The following is a 10,123-nucleotide window of genomic DNA, read 5'->3' on the forward strand; positions in this document are numbered from 1 at the left end:
ACAAATTAATAAATAGATAAATAAATAAAATATTTCAAGCCTCCCACATTTCAAAATAAGCACGTATTTATACAGTGGGTTGATAAAAAAAAGAAAAAAAACAGAAAGAATAATTAATGAAAAGCCCGAAGGAAATAAATAAATACATAAACTATATACCCTTGCAAACTTCTCACAATTCAAAATAAGCGCGTATCTCCCCAGTGAGTCTCGATACCAAAACAACAAAAACAGAAAACAATTAATGAACAAACCTAAGACAAATAAATAAATAAAATAAACCTCTCTAACCCCTACAACCCTCCCACAATTCAAAATAAGCGCGTATCTCCCTAGTGAGTCTTGTTGCCAAAACGCTTTAGAGCCTCAGACCGCATGGCGACATTTTGGTGCCGAGAGTGACAGACGCTTGCCGCCATTACGCCTCCAGCGGCCCCGCCAAGCACCACATCTCCTCGCAACCCGCCACACCGCCCGTATTACACCTCACACCTCGCTTCTGCCGGTAACCAGGTAAAGTTAAGACCCTGGGGAACAAATAGGGGTAGGAAGTAATGGCGTGGGTCGTGAAATGAGAGCGTGAGAGGCTTAACAAGTGGCCGGTGTGGTCAGGTGAGAGAGGGATTATTGTGATACACTTATTCCTTTGTGAGTTTATTTCCTTTTTTCTCCCACTTCCCCGTAACTCACGTGCCTTAAATTTCGTGTACTGATTTGCCACTAATGCAATTATAACCCACGGTATTATGACCTAAATAGCTCCTGTAGCTTATGAGATATAGAAGATAATGTGAATAGACGTGTTGTTTTATCTATCTACTAATTTTTCTTCTACTTCCCTTTAACCCACACGGCTCAAACGTCGTGCACTCATCCCTCACTCACGCACCCACAACCCACGCCACCACCACCTGAGTAACTCTCGTAGTTAATGAGTTACGAGAAATAATGACCGAAGATGTGGTTATTTTTCACCATCCTCATTTTTTCTCCCATTTTCACTTATCTCATGTGACTCAGATTTCGTGCACTTATCCGCCGTTTGTGCAGGTCTAACCCACGCCACCTTGACCTAAATAGCCCCAGTAATTAGTGGGTTATAAGAGGTTGTAGGCAGAAGACGTTATTTTACCCCATTCGTTACTCGCAAATTTTTGTTTCTCTCTTCCTCATCACACTTCACGTGCCTATCATTCACTTGCGCTCTTGTGACCCACGCCACTTACACTTAAATACCACCGCTATTTAATGAGATACGTGGAATAACAACAAAAATACCTCATCCTTTTTTTTTTTTCCTCCAATCTTCCTTCGTCCCTTACTCATCAGATTTTAATAACCCACACCACTTTTACTTAAATACCTCGAGAATTTAATGAGATATGGGGAATAATAAGAAAGACGTCTATCTATCCATCTATCTATCTATTTATATTTGATCTCGCCAAATCCTACCTTCATTTCATCACATTTAGGAGATAAAGCCATTTCCTGAACTCCCCCCCCTCCCATAGGCTCATATCAGGCGGGAGTGGACTGGGGAAGGGGTGAGGGTGGGGGAGTCAGGCTGGGACATGTACTGTACTGGTAGTAGTTGAAGTAATAACATGAAATAGTAACTGGTAGGCTGATAGTAAATAGTAAACGTAAATATTTGTAGGTTTTAGTGAATTTATTGTGTACCGTGAATGCATGTAGGTAAGAATTGATAGGCTAATAGTAAGAATAGTATATAAGTTGAAATTAATGAGCGGAGTACCTAGAGGGATATTAAACCGTGTGTGTGTGTGTGTGTGTGTCTCAAAAGGGTGAAATAGTGCGGTCTTGTGGGTGAAACATGAAAGAAATGTGTTGCGGGAGTTCAGTGTGCGAATTACAAAGATATGCAGTGAGTTTTAATATATACGAGATTTGTTTTGATTTTCCATTGTTTTTTTTTTTTTTTTTTTTTGTTATTTTGTTCTTTGTGTGTGTGTGTGTGTGTGTGTGTGCTGCAGGAGGAAGAAAACATGATCTGCTTTCTAATATTGGGTTAATTTTTAGTGTTTTGTGTTAATTTTTATTGTAAGAAGGTTTATTATATATTTTTTTATTGTTTTCTGAGTCAGTGTTGCAATGAGGAAGAAAACGTGAACAAAACAGGAAAAAAACGTGATGTGGATTCTGATGCTGGGTTATTTTCTAGTATATCTTATTAGTTTTTATTTTAAGTTTATTATACATATTTTTTTTATTACTGGGTCAAAATGATGCAATAGAAGAAAGAAAACATGAATGAGACAGGAAAGAAACATGACTAGCCCTTCATATTGGATTAATTTCTATAGTATGTAGGATTAATCTTCATTTCTATCAAGATATTGCAATTAAGAAAGAAATGTGAACAAAAGAGACATCGTGTGGCTGATGATGTTGCTGTAATCTTGAGCTCTTAATGTCGGTTTGCATTGTAGTGAAGCTTGATGCATTCTTTCTGTTATTCCTTTTTGTCGGTTTTCGTTGTAGTGAAGTTTGATGCGTTTTTTTCCATTATGCCTTTGTCAGTTTTCTTTGTAGTGAAGCTTGATGCATTTTTCCACGATTCCCTCGTCAGTTTTCATTGTAGTGAAGTTTGACGCTTTGTTCCGTTATTCCCTAGTCACTTCTCGTTGTGGCGAAGTTTGATGCATTTTTCCACTGTCATTCGTTCATCTCTGGGCCTCGGTGGTGCTGCAGGAAGGAAACAGGAAGGAGACACGATGGGGGTGACAATGCTGTATCAATCTTGAGTCCTTATATTCAGCGTTTGTGTCAGCTTGGTTCATTTGTCCGTTGTTGTGTCTGAGCCGAGCCGTTGCAGCGGAGGAAGGAACGTGTGGAACAGGATGGCATTGTGTCTTGTGTCTTTTTTATGAGGATTTCTTTGTTTCCTGTACAGGAGGTCTGTTATAATTTTTGTATTGCCTGTGGGTGGAAATGTTGCAGTGGAGGAAGGAAGTGGAAAGATTTGTTGTGCGTCTTTTCATGGATCTCGTGAAGAACCACCACCCCAGTTTTACCATCCGAAGATCCACCACCCCAGTTTTACCCGCATGAAAATCCACTTACTCACGTGAAGGTGTGGTTGTCCAGATTTTCCCTAGTGAAGATCCGCACATGAATTGGCTTCTTTCTCATTCTTTTATTATCATAACTTGGTAACACATAACAGTGTATTGCTTAGAGGAACACATTGTAAGGAAGCGTAGAAGTCCTGTTTGTATTCTTGCCTTATTATTTTTTATTTATTTATTTTTTTTGTGTTAATCGACCTCTACTAAAGGATGCTGGTGTGCTGTATGGCGACACGGGCTTTCAAAAGGATGCTGTGGAAAGAGATCATGTCACTTGAATTATTGGAGGTGTGAGTTTAAGAAATCGTGTTTGCGTTCGTGTATTTTCTTTATGTAAGCTTTGTTTGTTCCAGTAAGATTTGATAGTCTGTGTATGTACTCTGGTTCTCCTGTCCACAAAGTTAGCAATGATTAACATTACTGTGAATGTGTCCGATGCCTTGAAGACCACGGTACACCCTCCACTCGTCACTGTGGAAGATTTCATTTATTTATTTATTTATTTACTTACTTATTTATTTATTTATGTATTTATTTATTTACGTATTTATTTATTTTTTTTATGTATGAAGGACACTGACCAAGAGCAACAAAATCCAATAAAAAAAAAAAAGCCTACTGAGATGCCAGTCCTCAAATAGGGTCCTAAGTGGTATTAAAAAATTGAAGGATAAGTGTATTGAAACCTCCCTCTTGAAGGAGTTTGTCATAGGAAGGTGCAAATACAGAAGCAGGTGAGGGGTTCCAGAGTTTACCAGAGAAAGGGATAAATGAATGAGAATACTGGTTAGCTCTTACACTAGAGAGGTGGACAGAATAGGGGTGAGAGAAAGATGAAAGCCATGTGCAGCGAGGCCATTGGAGGAGGGGAGGCATGCAGTTAGCAAGATCAGAAGAGCAGTTAGCATGAAAATAGTGGTAGAAGATGAACTTTGGACAGACCACTCCCTGCACAATAGGTAGAAGTGGAGCAGCATTTCTCTCCTTGACAATTTCTAGGAATCAAGCGAAGCCGTCTAATTTTAGTATTTGGTTTGGTTGAAGCATCCTCACCTGGACTGAATTGAAGCATCCTCGTGAAGCCGCTCTCGCCCAAATGAAGGTCTGCCACCACAAGTGTAGCTGGGGTGGCAATCTTCATGGGATCCCTTTTCATATATATTATTTAGAAGGGTTCTTTGTTATAGTCTTTTATGAATGGAGGTTTATTACAGTGTTTCTATTGGCTCTGGATCACAGTGTTGCAATACGGAATGAAGCGGGAAAGATATTTTTATTATTTTTTTTATTATTTTATTTATTGATTTATTTTTTCTTCACATACAGGAGGTTAATTACACTTCTTACCTGGCCAACTCAGCTGATAGGGCTACCAATTAGTCACACCCTGGCTGTAGTTAGCGGTCCATTTGACAGCAAGGGACGCGCCAGCCAATATCGGTAACCACTTGAACTAATTTAGCTAACTTTTTTCACCTTTGGGGTCAGAATGTTGCAGTAGAGAAAGGAATGGGAAGGAGAAATGACAAGCCTTCTCAGATTGTTTTTTTTTTTTTTTTTTTTTTTTTTTTTTTTAGTTCCTGTATCAAAAAGGTCCATTGTCTCTAATAAAGTCAAAATATTGCAATGAAACTTGAATGAAACAGAAAATCTTGGATTAATTATTAGTTGTAGAAGCTTATTTACTTATTTATTTATTTATTTATTTATTTATTTATTTTATTTTATTTTTATTTTTTTTTTTGCCATAGAGAAAGAAATATCAATGAAACGGGAAGAAAAAGTTGACGTACTTTCTCAAATTGGGTTGATATTTTCAAGTTTTCGTATCAGAAAGGATTCATCGCGTTTTTCCATCATATCTTTAATTAAGTCGCCCCAGTCATAACTTTGCAGTGGAGAAAGAAACAGAAAAGAAACAGAAAGGTATCGTGATGTGCCGTGTCAGGTCGGATTGATTATAGACACATTTCTCATTAGATTTTTGAAGGGTTGGTTATGTTTTGCTTTTTCCTCGCACTTCAAGATGGAGGGATCACCACGGTTTTATTTTTTGGGGGGAGGGAAAGGAATCGATAAAATTGCAAAATATTTGGAAAAGTTCTTAGTGCAGAGCTGGGAAAACAGGCAGAGGAAAGCTGAAGGAAAGTGACCAAAAAAGACAGGAAAGTTTGAAATAACCAAAAAAAAAAAAAGAAGAGGAAATTTGAAGAAATGTGGCCAAAAAAGATAAGGAAATTTGAAAAGTGACCAAAAAAGACAGGAAATTTGAAAACTGACCAAAATAGACAGGAAATTTGAAGTGACCCCAAAAAGACAGGAAAATTGAAGAAGTGACCCAAAAAAGACAGGAAAATTGAAGAAGTGACCAAAAAAGACAGGAAAATTGAAGAAGTGACCCAAAAAAGACAGAAAAATTGAAGAAGTGACCAAAAAAGACAGGAAAATTGAAGAAGTGACCCAAAAAAGACAGGAAAATTGAAGAAGTGACCAAAAAAGACAGGAAAATTGAAGTGACCAAAAAAGACAGGAAAATTGAAGTGACCCAAAAAAGACTGGAAAATTGAAGTGACAAAAAAAAAACAGGAATAATTGAAGAAGTGACCAAAAAAGACAGGAAATTTAAGAAAACCAACAAAAAAAAACAGGAAAATTTAAGTGGGCAAAAAAAACAGGAAATTTAAGAAAACTGACCAAAAAAAAGGAGATTTGAAGAAGTGACCAAAAAAAACAGGAAAATTTGAAGAAGGGACCAAAAAAAGACTAAGAAATTTAAGAAAACTGACAAAAAAAGAAATTTGAAAAGTAAAAAAAAAAATAAAGAAAAATTGAAGTGATGAGTTAATGATAGTAGTAGTTTGGAGAACCTGTAGTGATAAAAAGCAAAAGAGGTCACAAGAAAAGGAAAAAAAAAGAAGTATTGCAGTGGAGAAAGAAACAGGAAGGAAGAGTGATAAGATTAACAATATTAGTTTAATTATCACTTTCCTTTTCATTTTCACATTGCAAGGTTTGACATTTTTTTTTATTATTTTTATTTATTTATTTATTTACTTATTTATTTATTTATTGATTTGTTGTTTTAAGTCTTGTGGGTGTTAGTGTTGCAGTGGACGAAGAGACGTGTACACAACAGGAAAGAAACGTACCGTGCTTTCTCTTACTCGATGTATTACGAGGCTTTCTAGTCGGCTTTCATACCTAGGAAGTGTCATTGTTGTTTTGTTATTGTACCTTTGTCTCCTGTTGGTCAGTGTTGCAATGGAGAGAGAGAGAGGGGGGGTGGTGAATGAAGCAAACATACCACCATCACTTAGTATCTCTGCCATTTTGTTGTTATTTCTATTGTTCTGTTGTCTGTTGCAGTGGAGAGAGAGAGAGAGAGAGAGAGAGAGAGAGAGAGAGAGAGAGAGAGAGAGAGAGAGAGAGAGAGAGAGAAGCAAACAAACAAATCACCATCACTGCACCTTTTCTTCTGCGACCAAACATGATACATGATACATATTTGGTAGTTTTCACATCACAGAGACCTGTCAACGTCTGTCACTCCCAAGACAAAGAGTGAGACAGGAAATGCTTGCTGAATCAGGAAAGAAATTAGAGAGATGAGATTGTTGGTGATATTTTTGCTGCTCATCAGTGAATGCCCATTTGTGAAAGAATAGCAGGGGAGACATGCTGACATCTTACGTCACTTGTAAGATGGAGGGCAAAGCAGGAGGAACTTGCCGAAACAGGAAAGAAATGACTAAATGAGGTCCTTGTTGGTTTTATTGATGGCTGTTAATGAAAGAGTTGTGTGGGCGACATCCTCAGTCACTTGCAGGATAAGATAGAGAGCAAAGCAGGAAAATTTTACAGAAACAGGAAAGAAATGAGATCCTTGTTGGTTTTCTTGCTGGCTGATAATGAAAGACTTGTGTGGGTGACATCTTTCACTCATAGGATAAGATAAAGAGCAAACCAGGATAAGCTTGCCAAAACAGGAAAGAAATGAGACCCTTGTTTATTTTCTTAGAACTTAACAAAGATTCAACAAAGAAATCTTGACGCACTCCCAGGAACTTGATGAAACAGGAAAGAAATGAGAAACACATAAGACCCTATTTCATTTTAACAACACTTTTCTTCATTTTCTTTTTTCTTTACTTGTTTCTTTATTTCTTTCTTGCTTTCTCTCCTCCCATCCTTTGTCTATGAATCAAAACAGCTTGGCTACACAGAAATACACTTCACAATACTTCTAATTACATGTATTTTGAGTCACTGTTAATAATTCTAATCATATGTAGTAGTCTCTCTCTCTCTCTCTCTCTCTCTCTCTCTCTCTCTCTCTCTCTCTCTCTCTCTCTCTCTCTCTCTCTCTCTCTCTCTCTCTCTCTCTCTCTCTCTCTCTCTAGCTATTTTTGTTAATCAGCTTTCTTTTATGTTATATTTGTCTTATCTGTATTTGTATTAATCACACACACACACACACACACACACACACACACACACACACACACACACACACACACACACACACACACACACACACACAGCTTCCAAATCTTATCATGCTTAGTAATACAAATTCCCAGCTATCACCACCTGCAGGAGATAGGGATGTGTTGAGTCCTCTTTGCGTGTGTGTGTGTGTGTGTGTGTGTGTGTCAGTCAGTGAAGTGCATAGGGGAGAGGTAAACCGCTTTTTGGAAGATGTGTTTGGAAGTCTTTTTTTATTTTTTTTATAGGATTTTTAAGTGTTTTTATAGTCCTCTGTTTTGTTTTGTTTATTTATTTATTGGTCTTAGCAGGAGAGGTCACGATAAATGGCAGGAGAGATCAAGATTTAACAGGTTTTGTGGGAGGAAATGTATTGAATTGTGCGTTGTTTATGTTTGCTTTGAAATTTGAGTTTTATTGGGAGAATTGGATTAGTAAGTGTTTGTTTGTTTGTTTGTTTTCTCCAGTGTTTATTTGTTTTTTATTTATTTATTTTTCATTTATTTTAGCAGGAGAGGTTGAGATAAACAGGTCTTTTGTTTAAGTTTGCTGTTTGGAGTTAAAGTATTTATAAGTGTTTTTCCTTTGTTTCTGTATTTATTTATTTATTTATTTATTCATGTTGACAGGTTTTTGGGAGAAAGTAACCGTACTTTTCAATTTTTTTTTTTTTACATAGATTTGTTAATTGTTTCCCAGTTTTTTAGCATAGCGTTGTTGTTGTTGTTGTTGTTGTTGTTGTTGTTGTTGTTGTTGTTGTTGTTTTCTAGTGTTTACCTTAGAATCATAATTTTTTTTTCTAAGTTTTAGCATTGAATTGTTAATAATTTTTCCCCTTTTTAATTAATTAATTCATTCATTCATTCATTCATTCATTCATTCATTCATTCATTTATTTTTTGTTTTTATTTATTCTGGCATGTATTCAGTATTAGTAGTTCAAATAGGTTTCTCACACAACATTAGAGAACATGACAATTATTCTGTTCCTTACTTATTCCTTTATTTTTCTTGATTTATCCCCTTGGTGTATTAATTTGTCATTCATTTACTTATTCTTCCATTTATTTCACTTCACTGACCATCCTGGTGATCTATCCTTCAACTTTGCTATCCTCCACAACCTAGAGCAATTGGTGCAACACCCTACTCATATTCCTGACCGTCTTGGAGATACACCCAACATTCTTGACCTTTTCCTGATCTCTAATCCTTCTGCTTATGCTGTCACCCTTTCTTCTCCATTAGGCTCCTCCGATCACAATCTCATATCTGTATCTTTTCCTATCACTCCAATCCCTCCTTAGGATCCTCCTAAGTGAAGGTGCATCTGTCAATTTGCCTCTGCTAGTTGGGGGGACCTGAGGAGGTATTTTGCTGATTTTCCTTGGAATGACTACTGCTTCCGTGTCAGAGACCCATCTTTATGTGCCGAGCACATAACAGAGGTGATAGTGTCTGGTATGGAGGTGTACATTCCTCTTTTTTCTCTCACTCTGTTTCTATTAACAATGGTGTTCCTCAGGGTTCTGTCCTGTCACCCACTCTCTTCTTATTATTCATCAGTGACCTTCTAAACTTCTTGTCCTATCCACTCCTACGCTGATGATATCACCCTGCACTTTTCCTCTAACTGACTGTCTTCAGCCTCTCTCTCATCACCACAGTGTTGCATCTCTAGCTGTCTTTTACTGCTATTTTCATGCTAACTACTCTTTTGATCTTGCTAACTGCATGCTTCACTGCACAAGACTTTTTTCTCTCACCCCTATTCTGTCCACCTCTAATGCAAGAGTTAACCATTATTTTCTTTCATTCATTCCTTTCTCTGGTAAACTCTGGAACTCTCTGCCTGCTTCTGTATTTCCACCTTCTTATGATTTGAATTCCTTAAAGAGGCAGGTTTCAAGACACTTCAATTTTTGACTACCACTTTGGACCCTTTAATGGGACTGGCATCTCAGTGGGCTTTTTTTTTTGTTTATTGGAATTTTGTTGCCTTTGGCCAATGTCGCTCCTACATAAAAAAAAGAAACCTACTTTTTCATACTAAACCAACAAACACAATAAAACCTCTTAGTTAGAAGTAATTGAAGTCAGCAGCACTGGTGGTGAGGGTGCCTTGTGCTGCACTGTCCCCTGTGTCAAAGTAGAGGAGGTGGAGGACAAATGTGTGAGTTGGACAGCAGAACGTTCAAGGAGGATGTTTGTCAGGCTTGTGTGCCGTCTGTTTGTTTGTTTGTTTAAGTGTTTGTGTATGTGTTTGTTTAGTTAATTAGTTGTCTGCCTGTTTAGTTTATTTGGTTTTTTCATTCTTTATTATTTATTTATATATTTATTTATTTATTTATTTATTGTGTGTGTTGAAAGAGGAGAAAGAGAGAGAAAGGCAGAGAATAGAGAAATATTGTTAGCTGAGAGAGAGAGAGAGAGAGAGAGAGAGAGAGAGAGAGAGAGAGAGAGAGGAATATTTTTTCCTTGTTTTAATTTTCCTCGTGGATAACCAGTTGGTTCTGTGGCACATTGCTTACATCGTAACTTAGGCA

At 37.1% G+C, this 10,123-nt stretch overlaps 1 protein-coding gene across 1 annotated transcript in view; it reads left to right on the forward strand.

The window, feature by feature from the left end:
* The first annotated feature begins 7,746 nt into the window (after positions 1 to 7,746).
* Positions 7,747 to 10,123, forward strand: part of LOC135092641 (ras GTPase-activating protein-binding protein 1-like) — an 11,879-nt gene continuing 9,502 nt past the window's right edge. Inside the window, exon 1 of the mRNA XM_063991243.1 lies at positions 7,747 to 7,771. The gene's annotated coding sequence lies outside the window, so the exon portion shown is untranslated. The remainder of the gene's footprint in view (positions 7,772 to 10,123) is intronic.

The sequence above is a fragment of the Scylla paramamosain genome, chromosome 40, assembly GCF_035594125.1.
Source record: "Scylla paramamosain isolate STU-SP2022 chromosome 40, ASM3559412v1, whole genome shotgun sequence".
Classification (NCBI taxonomy): Eukaryota; Metazoa; Arthropoda; class Malacostraca; order Decapoda; family Portunidae; genus Scylla; species Scylla paramamosain.